General features: G+C 45.5%; 1 long non-coding RNA gene across 1 annotated transcript in view; it reads left to right on the top strand.

The window, feature by feature from the left end:
• Positions 1-1,560: 1,560 nt before the first annotated feature.
• LOC148147080 (uncharacterized) overlaps positions 1,561-26,526 on the top strand; it is a 578,686-nt gene continuing 553,720 nt past the window's right edge. The window contains exon 1 of the long non-coding RNA XR_015760240.1: positions 1,561-1,658. This is a non-coding gene — a long non-coding RNA (uncharacterized LOC148147080). The remainder of the gene's footprint in view (positions 1,659-26,526) is intronic.

The following is a 26,526-nucleotide window of genomic DNA, read 5'->3' as shown; positions in this document are numbered from 1 at the left end:
AGGAATTCCCTGGCCTGTTCTCTGTTTGGCTCGTCCTATAATAGTAGTGTTGTCCCAGTCGAATTCATGTTGCTTGTCATCGGCGTGTGTGGCTACTAAGGAAAGCTGGTCGTGTTGTTTCGTGGCTAGTTGGTGTTCATGGATGGGGATTGTCAGCTGTCTTCCTGTTTGTCCTATGTAGTGTTTTGTGCAGTCCTTGCATGGGATTTTGTACACTACATTGGTTGTGCTCATGCTGGGTGTTGGGTCCTTCGTTCTGGTGAGTTGTCTGAGAGTGGCTGTTGGTTTGTGTGCTGTTATGAGTCCTCGTGGTCGCAGTAGTCTGGCTGTCAGTTCGGAAATGCTCTTGATGTATGGTAGTGTGGCTAGTCCTTTGGGTTGTGGCATGACCTTGTTCCGTTGTCTTTCCCTTAGGCATCTGTTGATGAAATTGCGCGGATATCTGTTTTTGGCGAATACATTGTATCGATGTTCTTCTTCCTCTTTTTGCAGTTCCGGTGTACTGCAGTGTAATGTGGCTCTTTTGAATAGTGTCTTGATGCAACTTCTTTTGTGTGTGTTGGGGTGGTTGCTTTCGTAGTTCAGGACTTGGTCTGTGTGAGTGGCTTCCCTGTATACCTTTGAGCATTGAGTATAGGATGTGCGAGGTCATGTTGCTTTACAGGACATTCGTTAAGCCACTTTTGGAACAGTGTGTGCAATTCTGGCCTGCTTCCTATGAGAAGTGTCAAAAAGGACTTACAAGGATGTTGTTAGGGTTGGAGGATTTGAGCTGTAGGGTGAGGCATAAAAGGCTGGTGCTGTTTTCCGTGGAGTGGCATAGGCTGAGTGGTGATGTTATGGAGGTTTATACAATCATGAGGGGCATGAATAGAGTAAATGAACAAGGTGTTTTCCCTGGAATGGTGGTGTCCAGATGTAGAGGGCATTGCTTTCGGGTGAACGGATAAAATTTCAAAGGGGCCTAAAGGACAACTCTTTCATGCAGTGGGTGGAATGAGCTGCCAGAGGAAGTGGTAGAGGCTAGTACAATTAAAACATGTTAAAGGCATCTAAATAGACACATGATATGATCAGGAAGCATTTACAGGGATATGAGCCAAGTGCTGGCAAATGGGAATAGACTCGGTTCGGATACCTGTTTGGCAAGGATGAGTTAGACCGAAGGGTCTGTGTCGGTGCTATACATCTCTATGACTGTGGGATCATAACAACTTATACTGCTCTGCTTCATCTCTGGGCTCCCTCATGACCACTTTGTCAATATTTCGCTTCGTCAGTATCGAACAATGGGGGAATTTTTGGTCTGTTTGCTATTTTACTATTATTTTTAAGGACATTTTTGTAAGTTAATTTTTCACTGCCGCACAGCCCCTGACCATGTGCTGCTTATCAATATTTTCTGGAAAATCTTTAACAGTCAAGAATTCTTTTTTCCAATTAGCAAGTGTATCTTCCTTCCATTTCTGACTATCTCATTCTGCACCATTTTCATTCCCTGTAATCTATTTTGCACTTCCTGAAACATCAAATATGTTTCTCCTTCCACAGGTACCAGTGATTAATGCCAAAGCCCTGTTGCCTGTGGAGAGGGTGATGTTTGACTTTCTTGTACAGCTGCAGTTTGTGTGGTGAAGGTGCTCCCACAATGTGGTTGGGTAAGAGACATTACAGAGTATTCATTCAGCAACAGTAAAGATCTGAAGATAATGTCCAAATCAATAACAGTTTGTATTTTTATTATCATGCTTATAATTCCACAAAAATATTATTGAGAATTTTAAACATAAGGCCAGAGATGGTGATATTAGGTCAGGTGACCAAAGGCATTGCCAAATAAGCAGGTTTTGAGGAATGCCTTAAAGGAGGAAAGCAGACCTGAGAGGTTTTGGCTGCGAATTTAAGACCCTGTGGCTTTGGCAACTGTAAAAGCAGCCACACAGGTGAAGTAATGAATTAACAGGTCATTGGGTGTTTCGAACACAATGGGTTGTCGAGGTCTCAAAGGTTGTGTGATGCAGCGAGCTAGGGATGATCACAATCAGGAATTAAATAAAGTGTGAGAATTTTAAATTGAGGGATGTGGGCTGGATGCTGGCAAGTGAGACTAGATTGGGTTGGGATATCTGGTCAGCATGTACGGGTTGGATTGAAGGGTCTGTTTCCATGCTGTACATCTCTGTGGCTCTATGTTGTTGATTATGAATAGCAGCCTTTTGATGGATCAACATGTTTTGGTACGAGGGAGTACTTGGGTAGCAGAGATTTTTCTTCAGATTACAGGGAGGTCGGATGTGGGAAGCTGGCCAGGAGTACGTTTGGATAATGAAGTCTGGAGATAACACAAGATGGATGAGAGTGTATGAGCTGAGACAAGGGTGGAATCAGCTAGAATTAGTGGTCTTGGAGTGGGACTGAGCTGTCACCCTCACCTCGCCTCTGGGATTCAGTTAGTTGTCAGGTTGTGAATCAGGGCGGTACCACAATCGGGAGCTAAGTGGCCCTGGTGGAGACTAAAATGAGTGTCACTCAGCTGGCTGTTGCTGAGCAGCTGCTGCTTGATAGCCCTGTAGATGACATTTTCCATCACTTTACTGCTGATCGAGTGTGGACTGATAGAGGGAAATTGCCTGGGTTGGATTGTCCTGTGTTTTTGTGTTGAACATGCCGAGGCAATGTTTCACATTGTCGGTAGATGCCAGTGCTGGAGCGGTCCGTGGTTTGGTGGGTGGCAAGTTCTGGAGCACATGCTATCAGTATTATTGCCAGAATGTTGGCAGAGCCCATAGCCTTTGCACTACTTAACCATTTCTTGATGTTATTCAAACTCAAGCGAACTGGCTTAAAACTCACATCTGTGATGTTAGAAACCACTGGAGAAGGCTAAGATGGATCATCTCACTTGGCATCTGGCTGAAGATTGCTGCAGATGCTGTCATCTTATCTGGTGCATGGATGTGTGAGGCTCCTCCATCAGTAAAGGTGGGGATATCTGTGATGCTTCCTCCAGTGAGTTGTTTAATTGTCCATCACCGTTCACAACTGGGTGTGGCAGAACTGCAGAGCTCCGATGTATTCCATTGGTTGTGGGATTGTTTAGCTCTGTTGCTTGCTGCTGATGCTGTTTGAAATGCAAATGGTCCTGTTTGGTAGCTTCATCAGGTTGGCACTTTATTTTTAGATATGCCTGGTTCTGCTCTTGGCATGCCCTCCTTTACTGTCCATTGTGATGGGTGAGAGCTGGATTTACAAACCCATGAAATTTCAGATTGTGCTGGAGTACAGTTCTGCTGCTGTTGATGTCCCACAGTGCCTCAGAGATACCCAGTTTGAGATCCTACATCTATTCAAAGTCTGACCCATTTAGAACAGTGATAGTGTCACTCAACACGATGTAGGTTTTCTCAACTTTAAGCCAAGACTTGTGACTCAAAAAGGAGTGTGTGATGGTCGCTCGTACTGATACTGTCATGGACAGATGTATCTGCAGCTGGTCACTTCATAACAATGAGATCAAATATGTTGTACACTCTTGGTTCCACCACCACCCGCTGCAGACTCAGATGAACAGCTATGTCCTTTAGGACCTGGCCAGCTCAGTCAGTAATTCTGTTGCAGAGTTAGTCTCGATTGTGGACATTGAAATCCTGTACCCAGAGTACGTTTGACACCATTTTACTTCCTCAGTGCTTCCTTCAAATGTTGTTCAACATGAAGGAGAACTGATCCGTCAGCCAAGGGAGGACGGTACGTGGTAATCAGCAGGAGCCATGAGACGTTCTGGTGTCCGGAGTCAATGCTGAGTACTCCAAGGGCAAATCCTCCCTGTCTGTGCCACGACCTCTGCCTGGCCTATCCTGCTGGTGGGGCAGGACATATCCAGAGATTTCAGAAGAAAGTGAAGACTGCAGATGCTGGAGATTAGCGTCAAGAGTCTGGTGCTGGAAAAGCACAGCAGGTCAGGCTGATGAAGGGCTGAGGCTCGAAACATCGATTCTCCTTCTCCTCGGATGCTGTCTCACCTGTTGCGCTTTTCCATCACCACAATCTCAATATCTTGGAATGGTGATGGTGGTGTCTGGTCATTGTCTGTAAGGGCTGTTTCCATGAGTATGACTATGTCAGGCTGGTCCTTGATTGGTCTGTGAGACAGCTCTGCACATTTTGGCACCAAAGTCCAGATGTTAGTGTGGAGGACATTGCACCATCGAGAGGGCTGATTCTGTGGTTGTATTTTCTGGTGCCTTCTTAGATGCCGAGTGGCCCATCGGGTTTCATTACTTTGTTGAAACTTTACAGTGATTATTTCAGTGAGTAGCTTGCTGGGCGACTGTCAGGTTGGCAGGGTTTTTTCGCCATTGACAATGGTTCCATGGCGATCAGGAGATTCCTAATTCCAGCTATTTTTTCTTGAATTCAGATTCCACCATCTGCCAAGATGGGATTCGAACCAGGACTTCAATCGTTTGTTTTAATAGTTTGGATAAAAGTTAAATACATTAGGTTTGTTCACTGACTTTAAATATCACTTACCCAGGTTTTGTTTCTTTGTGAAACACTGTCCATCATTCTGTCTCCTCCATCCTTCTCTCCAACAACAAGAGTTTGGAGCAGATGGAGTTACTCTGTCACGAAGACTGAGATAATCTGATCTGCTGCTTCCCTCCCTCCCACTAGCCCGCCGAGCCAAACTGCCTCACGAGGTGTTCCCGGTTTTTGTCCTAAACTTACATCTTCCTCCAGTCTCTTGTAAAGCCTTATCAGAGCTCATCTTGACCCTTTACCCTAATTTCACTAAACTATAGACTTTCCAACACTCTTTCCTCCTCCTCCTCCTCATTAGTCCCCCTCGCCGATTCACAGATATTGTTCCTTGTTCTGTCTTTTCTGGTTATGTCCTTCTCTCCCAAAATCCTGCTCCATCTCCACTCTCCCTTTCCTTTCTGAATTCCTTGCATTTGGTGTCCTTGGTCCCTTCTGTATCTCACGTACACACTGCCAGGAGATGACATTGTGCAAAAGCACCATGTTGGGTTTCACATGTACACTGACGATGCCCAGTTCTCCTTCCCCATCATCCCTCTCCATTACCCCACTGTTACTCAGTTATCAAACTGCTTACCACATTCCCACTACTCGATTAGGCGCAGGTCCCTCCAATGAAACACTGTCGTAGTTAAACCCGTTGCCTGAAAAATTCCTTTCCGTTACTGCTGAGCCTCTCCCTCTCACTGGGAACTATGCAGCAGAACTGCACTCTTCACAGTATTGCAGTTATATCTGACGCAAAGCTGACCTTCTGATCAGACATCTACACAATCACAAACACCAGGAATTCCAATCTCTTAAACGTTGCTTATCTCCTCCTCAGCCCAGCTCCATTTCTACTGAAACCCCTTACCCGTGTCTGTGTTGCCTTAAACTTGACGAATCCGAAACAGAACCCTTGATTCTGTGACTGACTCAGAATCTGGTTTCAAACTCCCCCCTCAGTATTTACCCTCAGACACATCAGTATTTATTCTGTCAAACCCCTTAAGAATCTGGTGGTGTGGTCTGATTGTATCTCGTGGAAATGGCAGAGGATGATGTGTTGTATCTGGGTGGAAGGTAAGGACTTGGGGGCGGGGAGGGTGTTCTATCTTTGTTTCAGTTGGAGGTGTGGGTTTCAAAGGCAGAGGTGCGGGAAATGGAGAAGATATAGTGGATCATATTGACCACATGGGAGGGGTAATTGCAGTCCTTGAAATACGGGGCCATTTGGTATGTTCTGGCCTCACTGGAACACTGCACTAAGCATGAGACAGAGATGTTGGCCAGGGAACAGGCTCGTGTGTTAAAGTGGCAGGCAGCTGGAAGCTCGGGGTCTGTTTTAGCAGCAGAACGTAGATCATCAGTCGCCATTTCCGCCACCTCCACTGAGATGCTGCCAGACACAGCTTCCTGTCCCCTCCATTAACAACAATGCACCCCCCAGCCAGATCTTAATCCACTCCTTTGTCTTTCCAAATGTTCTGGTCTCTCTTTGGGTTCTGTTCCTGTCGATTATTTACTCTTTCACCCCTATCTCCTGCAGTATAAAGATCTGAAGGTTAGTTGAATTGGCCAAGCTGAATTTCCCATAATGTTCAGGAATGTGTAGGTTAGGTACATTAGTCAGGAGAAATATACTTTAATAGGGTAGGGGAATGGGTCTGGGTGGGATATCCTTCGGAGGGACGCTGTGGAACTTTTGGGCCGAATGGCCTGTTCCGACACTGTCAGGATTCTAATTTTCCCAGCTCCCATCAGTTCTGAGGAAGGGCCACTGGACAGATTTCTGTTCCCAGATGCTGCCAGACCTGCTGAGCTTTCCCAGCACCTTCTGCTTGGTGTTCCTGATTGACACCATCCATACACCTTCTGGGTCATATTCAGACAGGGGGAGGATCCCACCACTGACCTCACAATGGGCTCCAGCTGATTGATGGCAGCTTCGGACCAATAGGAAAAGGTGGCAGGACTGGTGGATGAAGTGGAACCAGCTGGTCATCCAAACAATGGGAGTGAATAAGGGGCGTGTCCAATGGGATGACACGTCACCAGTAACTCAGCCGATGCAGTGCCACGTGAATCGGCCATTGTTGAATGTGGGAGACGCAAACAGGGAAGGGAAGAGTGGCCTTGGAAACAGGGAGATAATGAGTCACTTTGGGAAGTTTTAATTACACTCTGCGCGGTTCGTAAGTCTGAATTAGAAACTCTTAATCTCGCGTTTGCAGCAGATGGGAAAATGGCTGCGGCCCTCAGGCGGTGAAAGGTCCTGAGATATGGCCGCCATTTTTATTGGAGGTAAGGTACAGTGAGGCGCATGTGCATGTCCCCTTCCTAGGATGGGGGGGGGGGTGGGGCGGGGGGGGGGGGGGGGTGGGAGGGGCGTGTAACTTGAAGAGAGGCATTTACACATCAAGCACATACTTTTTTCTTGGTATGTCTTTATATTCTTCCTGTACTGACTGCGTTTTGTTTTGTGAATTAATTTCATAGGATATTAAATCAGAATAATTGCGGCTGTGATCTCAAAAGCAAGTTTTTACAGTCAATGGTGTCATCAGGATCTGAATATCATAGGCATTTAACTGTGGAAGGAGAAAGGTTTGTCTGTTCTGTTTGTGGGAAGATATCTCCAATATTTTTGTTAAGCAGAAAGATGTGCAAATTCGTGGTTGGATCACCCTTTGGGTGTGTGCTCTGTTCTGGGCCCTGCAGCAGAGGAAGGAGATATTGGCCTGAGAGGGAGCACACATTTATCCAAATTACAACTTGTCTCTTTGTAAGTACTCTCAGATTTAGACCCAATCACCCACTTCAGTATGTTAACCTGTAAACTTCATATTTTCAATTACCTGCAAACTTCCCATTAAAAATCCTTTTGGACTCAAATTCCAGTACCTTTTCAGGTGGAATGTTCCAGCTTCTGACAACTGTCTGTTCATTCAGAAACTGCTGAGGTCCATGTTGACTCTGGGGTTACAAAGGTGAGCTGCTGTCCCTGAGCTCCCATTGAGATGCATTGGAACAGTACAGGAGGCTGAGGGCAATGTCGGTATGAGCAGACAATGAAAATGACAGGGCTGCACTATGAGGGCTGCTTGGCTCAATGAGAGTGTTCTGGAGATGTGTGTAAACATACTGATGTGAGACAGGGAGAAGGTGAAGCTGAAACTCAGTTTTAGTTCAGGCCGTTCAGAAATTCACAGTCCCAGTGGGAAGAGCCAACTTGTCAGTGATACCTGCAGAGTAATTAAGTTTTTAAAAGTACGACATATCAGCTTAAGTAAAGATTTTTTAAATTATAATGGGCATGTTTGAAGTGAAGGAAGGTTGCTCACTCAGTTAAACTCTCTTAATGGGAGTAACTAGATGAATGTAGTGAGATGTTGTTACAGGAGACCTCAGACCCGTGGTGTGCTCCTCTTGCACAATGTGGGACGTAAGGGACGCTTCCAGTGTCCATGACGGCTATGTGTGCAGGTAGTGTGCCCAACTGTAGCTACTGAGAAACTGTTTTTCAGACCTGGAGCTGAGAGTGGACTCACTGTGGAGCAATACTGAGAATGTTATGGACAGCACGGTTAGTGAGTTAGTCACACTGCAGGTGAGGGTTACACAGGCAGAAAGGGAATGTGTGACCATCAGATCAAGTAAAAGGCTCAGGAAGGAAATGCAGGACTCCCCAGTGATCGTTCCCATTCTCAAACAGATATTGTGTACCGCCTGGGATTCTATAACGGGGGGAACAGGTGGGGTGGCCTCTCAGGGGAAATCCGCAACAGGCAGGTTCATGACGCCACAGATCGGTCCGCTGCATAGAACTGGAGGAAGGAGAATGGCAGAGCTATAGTCAGCGTCAGAGACAGGCGTGTCTGTGGCCACAGACATGAATCCAGGACAGTGGAATTGAACCCAGGTCCAATTATTGATAAGTGCACAGACCAATAAAGGTCAGCGTCCCAAATGCAACCTTCAGCACTTGACCAACCTGAAGCTCTACTTTCCAGGGACTGTGCACTTGTTCTGAGCCCTTCAGAGGGATTGAAGGGGACAGGGAGAAAACAGGAACAGGGTTGTGTTGCAGATCTATAAAATAACTGTCTCCCTAGCCTCTTGGTTTCTCCCCCCGCCTCGGTCTCCCACACCCATCGTGCCTCCTCCCCACCGCAGGGAAAAGACTTTGTGTATTTACCCTATCCATGTCCCTACTGATTTTATAAACCTCTATGAGGTCACCCATCAGCCTCTAATGCTCCAGGGAAAACAGTGTAGCTCAAATCCTCCAACCCTGGCAACATGCTTGTAATTTTTTCTGAACCCTTTCAAGTTTCGCAATATTGTTTTGATAGGAAGGAGACAAGAATTGCACGCAATATTCCAAGAGTGACCTAACCAATGTCCTGTACAGCTGCAATATGACCTCCTAACCCCTATACTCAATGTTCTGACCAATAAAGGAAACATACTAAACACCTTCTTCACTATCCTATCTACCTGCGATTGCTTTCAAGGAGCCATGAACCTGCATTCCAAGGTCTCTTTGTTCAGGAGCACTCCCGAGGACATTACCATTAAGTGTAAACATCCTGCTAATATTTGCTTTTCCAAAATGCAGCACCTCACATTTATCTAAATTAAACTCCATCTGCCAGTCCTCAGCACGTTCATCCATCAGATCAAGATCCTGTTGTAATCTGAGATAATCCTCTTCACTGTCCACTACACCTCGAATTTTGGTATCATCTTACTAACATTACTTCCTATATTCACATCCAAATCATTTATATAAATTATGAAAATTAGTGGATCCAGCACCAATCCTTTGTCACACCCCACTGGTCACAGGTCTCCAATCTGAAAAGCAACCTTCCACCACCACCCTCTGTCTTCTACCTTTGAGCCAGTTTTGTATCCAAATGGCTAGTTCTCTCTATCTTCCATGAGATCTAACCTTGCTAACCAGTCAACCATGGGGAACCTTGTTGAACACCTTACTATAGTCCATGTAGATCATTTCCACCGCTTTGCCCTCATCAATCCTCTTTGTTACTTCTGCAGAAAAACTGACTCATGTTCATGAGAGGTGAGTTCTCACACACAAAGCAGTTATTAATATCCACAACTTAACTGTACATTGGGGTCTGCGTCATCCAATTATAGGTGTTAATATTCTGGATAAAGTTCACGTACACCAGCTTTGTGTTAGTGACTGTGTATTGAATCTTACTAATATCACCAATGCCGGTTAGTTCCTTTTGAAAGGCAGTCCCTTCCGTCTGCTCTGTCTCCTCTATCCCCACCGTAGACAGTAAGTGGGAGGAGCTCATGGACTTTCCATGTGTGTGAGACTGAGAAAATCTTCCCTTCATTCCACTAGCCCACCAGGAAATGGTGATAGTGTCCTTACCTCTGAACCACGAGATTTGGGTTCAAAGTTGAGTAACAGCATCTTTGAAGAGGCTGATTGGAAAACATGCCCAAGCTCCCAACTGTCCCTGCCTGAGCCTCCAAACAGAACCTTCCTGTAGTTTCCCTCCTGTCAGACTCTCCCATTGCTCAGTTTGTCTTGGATCCCCTCCTGCTGCTGCACTACTCCTGTCCCTCACTGACCTGTCCATCCCCCAGTGTCCTCAACATTCATTCATTGTTCACAATCCCATTGTCCCAGTCCTCCAGCCCCGCCCCTTCCACCCTATTGGGCAGCAGCTGTTGTCAGTCACCCAGGCTCCTGTAGGAGGGGCAACCAGTGCACGGGCGCAGTGCTGGCCAATTGTTGGCGTATGTGCAGTACGGGTCAGTGTCAGGGAGGGAGGCTGTGGATGTGTGGGATTAATCTGTCATTGGCTGCTCCCTCCCTTCCTCCCTCTGAGAACAGGACCCAGGGGAATGGTCCCAGCCCTGGTATCGTGACAAGTGGTCGGCGTATCAGTGGGGGGAGCATTTTGCAGAAAGTTATCAGAACTCGTGTGAAGATTCAGGAATGTTATGGAAAGGAACAAGGATGGGCCTGCAAGTAAAGTTCTAATTTGGTTCATTTTAGTTCAACCAGATATGATTTAGCCAGTGTGTGCAGGATGGTTCTTATCAGAGGGTCGGTATGGGGAAAATAAATAAGAGATTCCAGATTGGGGAAAAAAATCAATTTTGGTCTGACCAGGAAGGAAACCCTGGGAGGTGGGAGAAGGATTCACCAACACCCAGGAGGCTCTGAGTCAGAGTAATAGACTTGATTAGATTAGATTTCCTACAGTGTGGAAACAGGCCCTTCGGCCCACACCGACCGTCGGAAGAGTAACCCACCCAGACCCATTTCCCATGGCCGATTCACCTGACCTGCGCGTCTTTGGATTGTGGAAGGAAACCGGAGCACCGGGAGGAAACCCACGCAGACACGGAGAGAATTAGTAAACTCCACACAGACAGTCACCCAAGGCTGGAATCGAACCTGGGACCCTAGTGCTGTGGGGCAGCAGTGCCATCGTGCCACCCCTTTTTTTTTGTTCTTAGCCTGCAGGCAGGAGCTAGGAAGCTGAATTCAAGGAGAGGAGAGAGAGTGTGAGAACTGGGTGTGGAGGAAAGGAGTGAGGAGATTGGTTTGGTCTTCAGTTAACAAGAGAGAGAAATTGTGAGACTGAGATTTAAAGCTTTGGGGCAACAAGGAAACTACAATTTAATACTATCATTGTCTTATAAAGATCCATCCGGTATTAACAGTGGTATATTGTTTCCTCTGTACGGTACTGAAATGGCGGATTTGCGGATGAGAAATTCAAATTGAACTTCATGTTCAGTTTTGATGGTTACTTGATCCGTGCCGATCTGGATATCATTGGCCTTTTCATGTGGAAGGAAAGGTGTGTATTCTGTCCGTGGGCGAATATTTCAAATGTCACTGTGACTGGAAAAAAATACTGAGACGCAGCCAAGTCCATGTTAGCGTGGTGACTATGGAGAGAGATTTCATTTGTTTTTAAAAGTCTGAAAAACATGGCACATTTCCCAGGAACAATTAAGTTGCAGATTTGTTTTGTATGAGGACAAGGTTTTAATTAACCATGCAACCAGAAAGAGACCAGGATACCTGCACCATGGAACAAACGATGAAAACGGGATTATTGTGAAGGAGTTAATTATCGATCATGGCTTGTAATCCATTGGCGTTATCACGTCGGTTCCAGCGCCGTGGGGAAATACTGGAAATGTGATGAATGTAATGTAGGATTCAGTAATTAAACTGTAAAAAGTGCAGAAGAAACTTACAAGGATTTTTGCCAGGGCTCAAGGGTCTGAGTTACAGGAAGAGGTTGGACAAGCGAGGATTTGTTTTATTTAGAGCAGAGGAAACAGAGGCGGAGGGGGGGGGGGATTTTTTCTAGACGTCTATAAGACCATGACAGGCCTGGGTAAGGTGAATGCACTCAGTCTTTTGCCCAGGGAATCAAGGACTGGAGGGCATCAGTTTAAGGTTATAGGAGAAAGAATGAAAGGGAACCTGAGGGGCAACAGTTTTACACAGAGTGTGGTATGTATATGGACTGAGCTGCCAGTGGAAGTGGTTGAGGTGGGTACATTAACAACATGTAAAAGACATTTGGACAAATACATGGATAGCGAAGGGTCAGAAGCAGATGGGCCAAGTGCAGGGAAACGGGGTTAGTGCGGATGGACATTCTGATCGGCATGGGCCAGTTTGGGCCAAAGGGCCAGCCTCTGCTATAGGATGCTCTGACTCCAAGTATATTTACTATTTCTCCTGCTATCTCTGGTAGCACCCTGGGATGGATTTCATCTGAGCAAGGAGACTTGTCTACCTTTAGCTCCATTAGCTTGCCCAGCTCTAACGCTTTCGTGATGATGGTTGTTTCTTGGTCCTCACCTTCCTCAGTCTCCTTACCAATTACTGGCATGTTCTTCGTATCCTCCACTGTGAAGACTGACTGCTGTGTACTCATATTCCTGAACCCTGCTGGATATGAATAATTAGGTACAGAACTCTGAGAGGTCTTCTTTGAGTCTTTATTGATGAGACATGGCAGTTACCTGGATAGTATACATGCAGAACACCTCCAGGCAGCATCAGGTAACTCCCCACCTGTCCGATGTGCCGCTCCCATTCTTATACCTTTGTGGTTTGTGGGTTTGAATGGAGGCTGTCTCTCAGTATTATCTCCATGGCAACGGCAGTTAAAAAGTCGAGTTCAGCTCAGCACTTTGTGGTTAAATCACATACCCCTCCCCCAGAGCCCTGTGGCTCAGTCAGGTATCTGACAGGCACTTCAGTTTCAGTGAGGCTGTCTGTCAGGATTCTGATGTTGAAGAACTGGTGTTGGAGCGGGGTGGGCAAAGTTTAAAAACCACACATCACCAAGTTGTACTTTCAAATAAACCTGTTGGACTATAAGCTTTTGAAGTGTGCTGTGAGTTTGAACTTGATCAGGATTATCTCTATGGTAACAGTGAAGTGCTTCAACAATTACAGAGGCCATATGTTCCCAACACAATAGGTTCCCCTCGAGCAGTGTAAACTGCTATTCTGGCCCTTGGATAGCTACTCAATCCCATCTAGCTTTCTGTTGATCTTTAAAGTTTTTCTAATCTCCAAGTTTCTCCTTGGTCTTTGCCAATTTGTATGCTTTCTATTTCAATTTGATATACTCCCTTATTTCCTTAGCCACCCATTGCAGATTACTCCTTTTCCTACAGTCCTTCCTTTTCACTGATATATACTTTTGCTGAGCAGTTTGAAAAAGTCTTTGATATTCCTCCACTGTCTGTCAACTGTCCCACCCTAAAGTCTTTGCTTCCAGTCTACATTAGCTAAATCCTGCCTCATCCTATTGTAGTCTCCTTTCTTTAAGCACAGGATCTTGGGATTGGATGTATTCTTCCCGCTTTCCAACTGTATTCTAAATTCAATCATACTTAACACAAGTCTTTTTATCAGATTATGAGGTGAGGCGATGTTACCTGGGTGTTTTGGTTTTCATTGTCAGAGACCTTGGCTTTGTAATAAAGTAGGATAGATATTCACAACAGAGTATTCTGGACGGTGTGAATGTACTACACAGTCTAAAACCATACATCACTGTCTCCCCTCCGTTCATATGATTTGGAGATGCCGGTGTTGGACTGGGGTGTACAAGATTTTAAAAATCACAACGCCAGGTTATAGTCCTTCAGGTTTAATTGGAAGCACACTAGATTTCGGAGCGTCGCTCCTTCATCATGATCCAATTAAACCTGCTGGACTATAACCTGTTGTTGTGATTTTTAACTTACCTCAGTTTAAAATTGCAAAATCATTATCTCCCACATGCTTCCTCACTATCTAAGTTTGGAACGCTAATCCACCTGACTATCCTACTTTTTCCGAAAATCTCCTTTGGTGAAGGTAGTGAGTTTTGGATTCAGCTTTCCAGTTATGACCGTAAGAAGATAAGCCCTGGGCCCAGGAGAGGCAATGCAGCCCTTTGAACCAGCTCCACCATTTAATACCGTGATGATTGAGATCACCTCGGTCTCAGCTGGATTTTCCCACCTGCTCTCTCTCATCCTTCATCTCATTGCAAATTTAACATCTGTATCTCTTCAGTAAATTTGCTCATTGTCCTGGCATCCACTGCATTTTGAATAAGGAATTCCTCAGATTCACAGCACATTGAGATAAGTACATTCTTCTTCATGAGAATAGAATAGAGTCCCGACAGTGCAGAAATAGGGTATTCGTCCATGGAGTCCAGACCATCCCTATAATGAACATCCCATTCAGACTCACCCATTCCCTGTATTTCCCATGGTTAATGGCTTAACCTGCACAGGCATGGACACTGTGGGAATTTAGCATAGCCAATCCACTTAACCTGCACATCTTTGGACTGAGAAATGAAACTGGAGCACCCAGAGGAAACTTGCACAGACACGGGGAGAACGTGTAAACTCCACACAGTCGCCTAAGGCTGGAATCAAATCCAGGTCCCTGACGCTGTGAGTCAGCAATGCTAACAATTGAGCCACCTCTGCTTAAAGTCTGCTCCTCCTATTAACCACCCCACGCCCCAGTTGGCTGAATCTATATTCCTTACATCAGAAAATCAGGTTGTGGAAGCAGATTTCTCAGTAAAATCCAATGACAGTCCATATGTTCTGTGTGTCTGAATGGGGATCCTACACACAACCCTCCAGCCTACACTTTTCAATCACTTCCCAGAGACAGGGCTCCAGTGGCTTCATGGGGACTACAACTCCCACAAGCCCTGAGGCAGGGACCACACGTGTGTGGGGAACCCTGGCACTGTACACGTACAGAAAATGGGTGGGTTTTGGAGCATGTACTTTGGGTAAGTATACTTTGCGGAAAGTATTTCACACTGTGATTGGCTGGAGGAGGAATGCATCTGCTCATAGTATTGATCAGTTGGGGGGTCAAAGTGTCACTACACCCATGTAGGACCACTCTCCATCCCCAATTCATTGTAATGGTGGGAATCAACTGTGAGAAACAAAGAAGGATCTGACCCATTCTCCCAGACTGAAGGTTCCTCTTCTGTCGAGGATCTGCCACCTCCCTTTCTGTTTCCTATTGTTCCATTCTGCTGTTACATTATTGACTTGCAGCAACTGAAGGGAAAGGAAGTGAACCCAGAAAGGGTGCAGAGTCTAACCAGGGACGGGAATTGGTGGCATGGATCTTTTTATCAGTAATGCTATGAGAATGTGGAGGGTGTACATTAGGGGGTAGCAGAGTCAGAATGGTGGGAGAGAGTAAGTGGGCTGGAGGGTTACAGCTTTGAGGGAAGAAAGGGGAAAAACACATTCCAGAGAAACTAGAATTGTCTGTTCTGAATTTCTAACCTGTACATATTCCTTTAAACAGGGTGCTAGATGGTGGAGATTTGCAGACTGAAATGTCAAAATCATGTGCAGATCATGATTAAGTTAACCAGCATTTGAAGAACCAAAGATAGAGAATCACTCGGCCAAAATCCTGCAACACTCTCCCTCCCAGCATTGTCGGTATATCTGCGCCAAATGGACTGTGAATGGTTCAAGACAGCAGCTCACTACCATCTTCTCAAGGGTAACTAGAGATGGGGAATAAATACTGGCTGAGCCAGTGATGCCCATATCCTGGAAACGGTTTCTATCTCTAGTTGCTAAAACCCAGTTGATGTTACTGCAGGATGATGAGGGAGGCTGAGTACATACTCCAGGAGGCAGCACCATCACATTACTCCTGCCAACACCCACACAGTAACACAGCAACGTCACTGGAACAAAAGGCAGTGAAGCCAAATGAGGACTTCGATATAGGTCTTCGAGGTAAAGTCATGAAAGGGGATTGGAATACAGCAGGAACAGTAGACTGAGCTGGATGGTCAGCTGTTTCCCACTGAATGGTGGAGCAGGATTGAAAGGCTAAATGGTCTCCTCCTGCTGCTATCTTCCAGGTATGTATATAGCCATGGGGCCCGGGTAGGAAGGAGTAGGCAGGGATTCTCCAGGGGATTGCACTTCCACACCTTTTTCAGTGAGGGATGGTTTGATGGATTTTATTTAACATTTATCTTTAAGACAAGGTTTGTAAATTTTGATTTTAAAATGTTGTAAAAGTTTTTTTGCACAGCAAGTAAAATGAAAGAAAATAAATTAAACTATCTGAATATAACAGTTTTAAAACTTTCAACCTCTGTAAAACAAAATCCTGTCTATTCCCGGACCCCATCAATTTCCAGCTACTCAAACTCCGGGAAAATATTCCCTCCCTGTCTGAACCTTTGGTTTGATTTAACTGCTTTTCAGTTCTCGTTCTGTGAGCTGTGAAGCGTTCTTTTTCCCCATTTCTCCGACCCAGAAATGTTATCAAAGTAACTTTCCCACCATCAAAATCATCATTACGCCATTTTGCTTTTGGTTAACATATAATCACCAGCAGCGCAAAAGTGAGGACCGCAGATGCTGGAAGCCAGAGCCTAGATTAGAGTGGTGCAGGAAAAGGGCTTTTACCAAAACGTTGCTTTTCCTACTCCTTGGATCCTGCCTAACTTGCTGTTCTTTTCCAGCACCACTCTAATCTAGACATATCATCACCAGCAGTAACCAATCATTTGTGTAACCAATTGAATATTTCCAAACAAAGCCCATTACGGGCCAAGCAAACCATTATAAGTGACAAAGTGAGAAGGGACTAAATCAAAGTAGAGTTGTATGGAGGGGGCAACGGTGGAGATAAAGCACTGTATCCCCTGCGGTGCCCACCTCTATCTCAAGGCATCGAGAGCATTGATACACAGCACATGCTCCTTCACCAAGGACACCCTGCTGTGTAGCCTTTATCCTCAATCATAGAATAGAATCCCGACAGTGTGGAAGCAGAGCATTGGCCCATCAAATCGCACCGACCATCCTAAGAACATCCCAGCCAGAGCACTCCATCCCTGCAACAGTGCATTTCCCATGGCTGATCCACCTCGTCTGCACATTCCTGGACACTGTGGACAATTTAGCACGACTGGTCCACCTAACCTGCATATCTTTGGACTGTGGGAGGAAGCACCTGGAGGGGACCCACACTATCATGGGGAGAATGTGGGAACGCGACATTGACCAAGGCCGGACTCCAACCTTGTACGTGGTGCTGTGAAGCAGCAGTGCTATGATCATAATTTTAATCAAAACAGATTATCATTGCTTATTGTCACATTGCTGTTTGTGGAGACTAACTGCACAGAGAGACAGCCTGAGGTTCAGAAAATGGCAATATAAATTCAGTCAACTCCAGCCCAGTTAATGTGATGAACAACCACAACATCAAAACTCCAACAGTGTCGTCATATACAAGGTCCTGTGCTGATTCTGATGGACAATAATTCCAGAATCAGAGTCCTGCAGTGATGTGTGAACTCTACCCCACACGGAGCAGGTGGGTGACCACTTCCCTGTGACCACTCACTGGGCTCTCAGTCGTGTTGAAGACTCAACAAAACCTTTGTCACACAGAGAGGTAAACAGCTCCTACCCAGTGTGAACCCGCTTGGGTCTCAGGGGACAGGATGAGTAACTGAATCCTCTCTCACACACTGACCATATGAATGGCCTCTCCCCCTGTGTGGGCTCGCTGGGGTCTCAGGGGGTGGGATGAATCACTGAATCCCCTCTCATACACTGACCATCTGAATGGTCTCTCCCCTGTGTGGGCTCACTGGGGTCTCAGCAGGTGCTGCATTTGAGTGATTCTCCCCCCACACTGAGAGCAAGTGAATGGCCTCTCCCCGATGGGAATGCACTGATGTCTCTGCAGATGGGAGATTTGAATGAATCCTTTCACACACATGGAGCAGGTGCAGGATCTAAATCCACTGTGCCATCTCTGGTGTCTCAGCAGATTGTAAGATCGAGTAAACCCTTTCCCATATGTGAGGCAAGTGAGCGGCCTCTCCGCAGTGTGACTGTGTCAGTGAGTGTCCACTGGGAGGGGTAGGTAAATTCCTTCCCACAATCCCCACTTTTGCGTACCCTCGCCCTGGTCCCGTCATAATGGTGTCTTCCCAGATCAAATGACCGGTTAAATATTCGACCACATGCAAAACATGGGAATGATTTGTCTGGGCTGAGAATGCTGCGTTCTCCCTCCATATTACCGATAAGGATCTGGACCTATGCAATTGGACGACTCTGCAGTTGATGTGATGTTAAAGCTGAGTTTCCCATCTGGGAGCTCTCTCTCTCTGTAAAACAAGGTTTTCCCTATCATTATCACAGCTCCCAACACCAGCCCTCCCGTCAGTTCTCCTGAACTTCTAATTTTGGACTAATGCAATGACCTCAGTAATGTGCCTTTCTCTCACTTGTTTCTGAAAGTAAATTAGGACCATTTTGAATGACTTTGCGCATACCTATTCTATACCCATACCTATTCTATCATTTACAAGTTTTAACCCATGGGAAATTTGTTAGCTTCTCCAATGACCGTTATAATGTTCTGACCACTTCTACAGAGCTAATGTAAGTCAATTCTAACAATTATCAATAGATTGTATCTAAACAGGATGCCCCCACAACAGGAAGTGCTCTGACACTCAATGCCCGTAAGTTGTGTTTTTTTCTTAAAGCCCCTCATGCTTCTGGCAATACAATTGAAGATATTTTATACAGTAACCTTACAGTCTCAATTGCCAGTTCCAGTCCATGAAGCAGCCAGTTACACACACCAGTGATTTGAATTCTGACAACAGTGTTGCCCTGGCAGGAGAGATTGAAGAGCATGAAACTGTCTTCTCTGGAGTATCTAAAATGAAACACTTGAAATGAACAAAATTCTTCAAGAGCTCGATAGGACAGATACAGGAAGGTGGTGTGTCTGGAATGAAGTCAGCACTAACTGTGGTATCTTTACCCAGCATCCCCTTTAGCTGCATCAATGTTTAAGATGGATTTGCTGCTCTTTTTCCACTCTCTTGATCACTCCCATTTGTAGTGGCTGTACTGTTGGGGGCCATGCAAATTTATAACATTTGATTCAATCCATCCCAAAGTCTTTCTGTATAGGTGTCTCACTTTTGTTCACAGAGACTCTCAATCAATCTGACCTCTTCACAATCCCTGCTCTGATATTTCCTTCGAAGGCTCAGAATGAAATGTTCACAGAAGGACAAAAAGAGGCTGATTGGCTCATCAGCTCTCCAAAGGATCACCTCACCAAATGCCATTCTTTACCTTTACCCCATAAACATTCCCATTCATCCCCTTCCAATGACTGTTCAATTCTATCCTCTTCATTGTACCTGGCTCCAACACACTCTTTGGCAGTGCATTCCTGACCATAAACTTTCTCTGCATGAAAACATTTTGTCTCATGTCACATGTACTTCTTTTATCAATCCCTTTACATCGGTGCCTTCTCATTATTGATTCTTTCCTGAATGTGAACAGTTTGTCCTGATCTACTCTCACGAGACCCCTCTTGGAGGTACCTTTACCCAGTATCCTCTGGGATGGTGAATATCTCTCCCGGTCACAGGAGACCAGTACGAAACCATTCAGGAGCTCTCACTTTGGGACTGGGTTCAGTACACCATCCAGCCTCACTGTACTCCAGTGAATACACACTGGGGAGAGGCCATTCACTTGCTCTGAGTGTGGGAAGCAGTTCACTCAGATATCCAGCTTGATGAAACACCAGCGAGTTCACAAGTTACCACAGCGATTGGATTTGTTTTGTTTGTTCATGGGATCACGGCATCACTTACTGGGGCAGCATTTGTCATCCATTCTAACTGCCCAGGAGATGGTTCAGAGTCAACCACATTATTCAGGGTCTGGATTCACATGTCGGTTGGACCAGGTCAGAATAAACAGTTTCCCAGACCCAATGACATGAAGAGTTGTTTTCTGGTCTATTATCATATTTCAGAAATAATAATGAATAATTTTTGCAGTTGAATTAAAAGTGCAAGACCAAAATGGGTTTTAGTCTGATTGAGCACGTCCTCCTATTTTCTCAGTTGTTATTGACAATCTCATTCCCCTCGCACCAGAACCTGTTCAGAGAGTGGCAGAAAAGGCAGAATGGTCAGCTGCAGCTGGTCACCTGACCAGTCACTGGACCCAAAGGTTCACTCTCCACAGATGTTGCCAGATCTGCTGACTTTTTCCAGCAATTTCTGTTTTTGTTCCTGATTTCCCAGCATTTGCAGATGGTTAGTTTTTCAATATTGATCTTGTCTGTTGCAGAGGAGTTTATTAATGAGTTTGGAGGGTTTTGAAAATTGCAAGTTAGGCCACAAATCAGCCATGATCATCCTGAATGGCAGAGCAGGGTTGAGGGGCTGAATGGCCTCCTCCTGTTCTAATGAAAGTTGTCCATCTGCAGCTTGTGGTAACATTCCCCCTCACTGTTCACTTAACATCCGTGTCTAACACACTGTTACTGACTGAACAAACCTCCTGTGTTTGAGCTAAACCTGCTCATGTTCAGTGGCTCCCTCTCCTGCCTCCCGGGTTTAGCTCTCATCATGGAATGCTGTCTCATATTACTGCGGGAATGCCCACAAAGGGCTCAGCCTGGATTCTGCATCCCATGAGATCCACAAACCTGGTTTATTTCCTTCTTCCTCTTTCATTCTGGCTATTGAACACTCGGTTTCAATCCAATCTCCTGTCATGCTCTTCAACATGTCCATGTGGGTGGACTAGAGGCAGCTGGGACTTCATGAAGAGAAGTGGGGATTAGGCAGAAGAATGACGAGAGCTGACAGCAAAGGCAGTTCTCATTGTAACGGCAGAGTTTCTCCATGACCCAGTGAGTGGTGAGGCACCTGAGATTGAGGGGGAGGCAGATTTGGGATCAGGGATTTGGGAAAGCACTCAGACACTGACTGACCTGTCCATCTGATACACACACACAATAGACAATAGACAATAGGTGCAGGAGTAGGCCATTCAGCCCTTCGAGCCTGCACCGCCATTCAATAAAATCATGGCTGATCATTCCTAATCGGTATCCTGTTCCTGCCTTATCTCCATAACCCTTGATTCCACTATCTTTGAGAGCTCTATCCAACTCTTTCTTAAATGAATCCAGAGAGTGAGCCTCCACTGCCCTCTGGGGCAGAGCATTCCACACAGCCACCACTCTCTGGGTGAAGAAGTTTCTCCTGAGCTCTGTCCTAAATGGTCTACCCCGTATTTTTAAGCTGTGTCCTCTGGTTCGACACTCACCCATCAGTGGAAATATGTTTCCTACTGCCAGAGTGTCCAATCCTTTCATAATCTTATACGTCTCAATCAGATCGCCTCTCAGTCTTCAAAACTGAAGGGTATACATGCCCAGTCGCTTCAGTCTTTCAGTGTAAGGTAATCCCGCCATTCCAGGAATTGACCTCGTGAACCTACGCTGCACTCCCTCAATAGCCAGAATGTCTTTTCTCAAATTTGGAGACCAGAACTGCACACAGTACTCCAGGTGTGGTCTCACCAGGGCCCTGTGCAGCTGCAGAAGCACCTCTTTGCTTCTATACTCAATTCCTCTTGTTATGAAGGCCAGCATGCTATTAGCCTTCTTCACTACCTGCTGTACCTGCATGCTTGCCTTCATTGACTGGTGTACAAGAACACCCAGATCTCTCTGTACTGCCCCTTTACATAAATTGATTCCATTGAGGTAGTAGTCTGCCTTCCTGTTCTTGCCACCAAAGTGGATAACCATACATTTATTGACATTAACCTGCATCTGCCATGCATCTGCCCACTCACTTATCTTGTCCAGGTCACCCTGTAATCTCCTAACATCCTCATCACATTTCACCCTGCCACCCAGCTTTGTATCATCAGCAAATGTGCTAATGTTATTGCTGATACCATCTTCTGTATCATTAACATATATTGTAAAAAGCTGCGGTCCCAGCACGGATCCCTGCGGTAGCCGACTGGTCACTGCCTGCCATTCCGAAATAGAGCCGTTTATCACTACCCTTTGTTTCCTAATAGCCAACCAATTTTCAATCCAATCTAGTACTTTGCCCCCAATACCATGCGCCCTAATTTTACTCACTAACCTCCTGTGTGGGACTTTATCAAAAGCTTTCTGAAAGTCCAGGTACACTACATCTACTGGATCTCCCTCGTCCAACACACACACACACACACACACACGCACAGAGCAGGTGAACAGCTTCTCCCCAGACTGTCTGGTTTGGCTCGTTTCCAGGTGGGAATGGGTAAAGAATTCCCTTCTGGCATTCCCCACATTTCCAGAGTCTGTCCCTAGTGTGGCTGCACTAGTGTTTTCATTTCAGATAAATGCTGGCAGACTGTTATACACACCGTTAGCACCACCCCACCCACCGCTCCCCCTCCCCCCTCGCAGAACCCAGTATAAAGCAGTAAACATTATCTCCTACTGTGGAGGGACAGCTTGTATTGGTCTGAGTAGGAACACTGAGCAGATTTACCTCAATGACAATTTAATCGGTGACCAGATCAAGTTAAGTAGGTCCAAATAAAATGCATTATAGCACAGAGAGGCCCATCAAATCCAAACTGGCACTCTGTAGCCGAATCGAACATGCTCATTCCCCATCCGTCCCCCAAACTCTGAGATTTTATTTCCCTCAGACCTGATATAATTGTTTTTATCAATCATTCATCTTCTCTGCTTGCACCACCGTAATAGGCAGCATGTTCTGCATATTTCCAGCCAATACAGTCAGCAGAAACACTTGGTCATCTCTCACTTTCTCAAAACTTTACATCTGATCTTAATTGTTGTGCCATCACCTATCGAATACAGATATTTTTGTCTGCTATATCTAGGTGTTAAAATCTTATTCAGTTTTATCAAAAATATATTCAACTTGTTTACTTCAAAGAAAATCGCAATTTCTTCAAATCAATTCAGTGACTGCATTTTCTTCATCAGTGAACTACTCCAGTAAGTCTGTACTCTACACTCTGAAGATCACTCATATCCTTCCTTGTTGATGCCTATTCTGTTCCACAAATCCAGACGAGACAGGTTTTCTGCACAACAGCAGTAGCTTTATTATTGGACAGCCGTCGAGAGTTTCAAAGTGTCTCTAAAGTAGCCGAGTGTCTACTTGCAGAGACTCTTCTTCACGAATCTCTGCCTTACCCACAGAGACAGTATATTTAATAGGAATTAGACAAAGGCATATCAGCCACATGGGCGATTGTCATTATATAGTTTAAAGTAGGTAATTATGACCTTACAAAGCTTGATGAATGGCGATGTCCTGTGATAACGTGTGATGGATTACAGAAACTGATTATTGTATTGTTCATGATTATGTCTTGATGGGAAGAGATTAAGGCAGAAGGGTTCTTCCTTCAGTAAATGGGGGATTCACTTACATATGCTAATATGGAGGGGAGGTAAGACAATGGGAGCGGGAGGCAGTTTAATAGGGTTGTGCCCAGGGCTCTCAGTCTTGTACAGGCCTTGTACTCTTACAATACAGCAGTAAGACCTTTGGCAGGAGAATGTTTAACCCTTGAGTTGCCAATGCATCCTGAAAGAAAGCAAAGTATGGAACAGGTCCCTCTGTGGTATTTTAACTTTCTCACCCTGACCAGGAATCTGGTGACCAGAATTGGATGCAACGATTGACTGAGACCTAACTAGAGCTTTGTCAATGGTCAGCATCTTTTCCATGAGTTTGTTATCATTCCCTCTATTAATGAAGCCCAGTATCCTATACGTTTACTCAAAACACTTTATGTTCTCTCTCCTTTAATGATTTGTACACATTGTCCCCCATTCCTGCTGTCCTACTCCCTGTGTCTGTGCCATTCAAACATATATTCCCTTTCTACATTGCTTCTCTCAAAATTGTCAACTTACTGTGTGTTCTAAAGAAGAGACATATTCCACTCAAAATATTATCTCTCCCTCCACACATTCTCCCCCCTGGAAAACAGAACAGGACAGCACTGGAATAATCGGCCCACCATGTCTGTGTGGATTATGATGCCATTCCAAACTAATTCCGTCTGCCTGTATATGATCTATATCCCTGCCAACCCATGCCCGCTTATGTGTCAGCCCAAATGCCTCTTAAACATTGTGATTGTTTCTGCTTTTACCATCTCTCAGGCAAGTACATTCTAGTCACTGACCACCTTCCGCATAATAAACTTGCCTGATACAACTCTCTTTAAACTTGTTCAGATGTTGTTGGAAATGTTCAGCAGGTCATGCAGCATCTGTGAAGAAAAATCAGTTAGTAATTATGGTCTGGTCACCCTTCCTCAGATACGTTATCGCTGATTTCTCTTCACAGATGCTGCTAGACCTGCTGAACCTTTCCCGAAAATGTTTTTTTTTTTTGGTTTACAGCATCTGCAGTTGTTTTGGTTTTCATTTCCTTTAAACGTGCCCCCTCTCCCCTTAAATCTATGGCCTCTAGAATTTGTCGTTTCCACCTTGGCAGAAGATTCAGATTATTCACTCTGTCTGTGCCTCTTGGGTCACCCCGCAGCCACTGACTTTCTAGTGACAGCAATCCAAGTCTTTCCAACCTCTCCCAATCCAGACAACATCCTGGTAAACCTGTTTTCAACCTTTCCAAAGCCTCTACATCCTCCTTATGCGGTGCTCAAAACGGCCCACAATACCCCAAAGGTGGCCTAATGACAGTTTTATATTCAGTCCCCTGACAGAAGAAGGCATCCACCTCCTTCACCACATTCAGGGAGCTGTGAACTTGCACCTGAAGATCCCTCTGTATATCAATGCTGCTCAGGACCCTTCCGTTTTGTGCATACATTCCTCATGCAATGTGCCTCCCAAAATGCATCACCACACATTTGCCCAATTCAGATCTATCTGTAATTTCTCCGTATAACCTCCTAACTGACCTTTCTTGCTGTGTCCTTTGACAACATTCTTCACTGTTCACAGCTTCATCAATTGTACCATCTACAAACTTGCTAATTAAGTTGTTTACATTTTCATGCTAATCACTGATATATGTTGCAAACAACAGATGTCCCAGTCTGATCGTTGTGGAACAACGGCACTGGCCACAGACCTCCAGCCAGCAACATGCCTCTGCACAACTGTTGCTGGGAGAAGTATCAAAGAGGAGCCTGAGTTTAGCAGCACACGTGACCTTTATTCAGCGCTACTTACTGTGGCATGATGGGAGCGTTCCCTCTCGAGAACTCTGTGGCTCCCCCAGCCAAGTACAGCTGGGTTTCCTTCATGCGTTCCGGTAACATTTTCCCCCGACCCGATCTCCTGGGTTTGGAATGTCAGCTCGGATATTTCTGTGCTCCCTTTCCCAGTTTCTGGTTCTCTGTCCCTCTGCAACTTCCCCTTTCAGCTCATGTCGTTGCTTTGCCAGTTCTTTCAAGAATTGTTTAACCCTATCCTTGCCATTGCACATCTCGGGCACTCCCAATACCACACCCTGTGGTATCTGCATAGTCCGTCCGGTCACTAATTCAAAGGGGGACTGCCCCATTCCCTTTGCTGGGGTTGATGTCAATTTAATTAGGATGGTGGGGAGTACTCTAACCCCTCCCTGCCTGTCTCTGGGAGGGCCTTAGTCAGACAAGCTTTCAGTGTCTGCTTCATTCCTTCTACTGTCCCTGAGCTCTGGGGGTGGTATGGGAAATGGGATTTCTGTTCAGTACCAAACAGGCCACAGAGCTGTTTAACTATGTTCCCTGTAACATGTGTCCCTTGGTCAGAATCTGCAGGGGAATGCTTCCACCCACTGAGTAAACCTGTTTATTAAGACCCAGCAGGATCTCCTTCCCTGGAATTGGGTTGGGGGTGGGTGTAAAATCCATCTGCAATTGTTCCCATGGGCCCCTGCGTCCCTGCTGCTGCCTCCATTTTACCCTGATTGTTTTCCCTGGCTCATATAGTGTGTACAAGACTACACCCCTTCAACAAAAAGCTGCTGTATCTCTCCCTGTTCCAGGCCTCTCCCTGTAGTGGAGCATCTGAGATGCATTGTATCCTGCCCAATACAGGCTGACCCATGATATGTTTTTAATAATGTTTGTCTTTTACAGTGTGGTGGTACTGCTGGATCATCCAGACTCTGTCGTGTCCTATTACTGCCCCACCCTTTTCCCATTCCTCTTTCTCCTGTTGTGGGACTGTTTCTGGGAATATCTTTAAACCGCCCTCTCTCACTTCTGCAGCTACTGCCACTGCCATCTCCTCAAATGTCTGCACTGTTTCAGTCAGTATTTCACCCGCCTTAGTCACATACTCACTGCCCCGCTGGTGTGAGGATTCTACTTTCCTGTGAGCTCTAATCTTCATTATTGCTGCTTCACTGGGAAATTTAGCTGCTTCCACCAACTCTCTGACCGGTTCTTCATACTCTATGTGGCCCCCAGACAAGGTGATGTACCTCACCGAGCCCGACCAACACATGGTCATGAACTATACCAAAGGCATGCTGACTGTCTGTGTATATGCTGACTCCCTGACCCCTGGCTAATGTCAGTGTTTCTGTC

The sequence above is a fragment of the Chiloscyllium plagiosum genome, unplaced genomic scaffold, assembly GCF_037043375.1.
Source record: "Chiloscyllium plagiosum isolate Xiang-an unplaced genomic scaffold, Cpla_swu_hap1 HiC_scaffold_18, whole genome shotgun sequence".
Taxonomy (NCBI): Eukaryota; Metazoa; Chordata; class Chondrichthyes; order Orectolobiformes; family Hemiscylliidae; genus Chiloscyllium; species Chiloscyllium plagiosum.
This window is presented reverse-complemented; position numbering and strand designations above follow the sequence as displayed.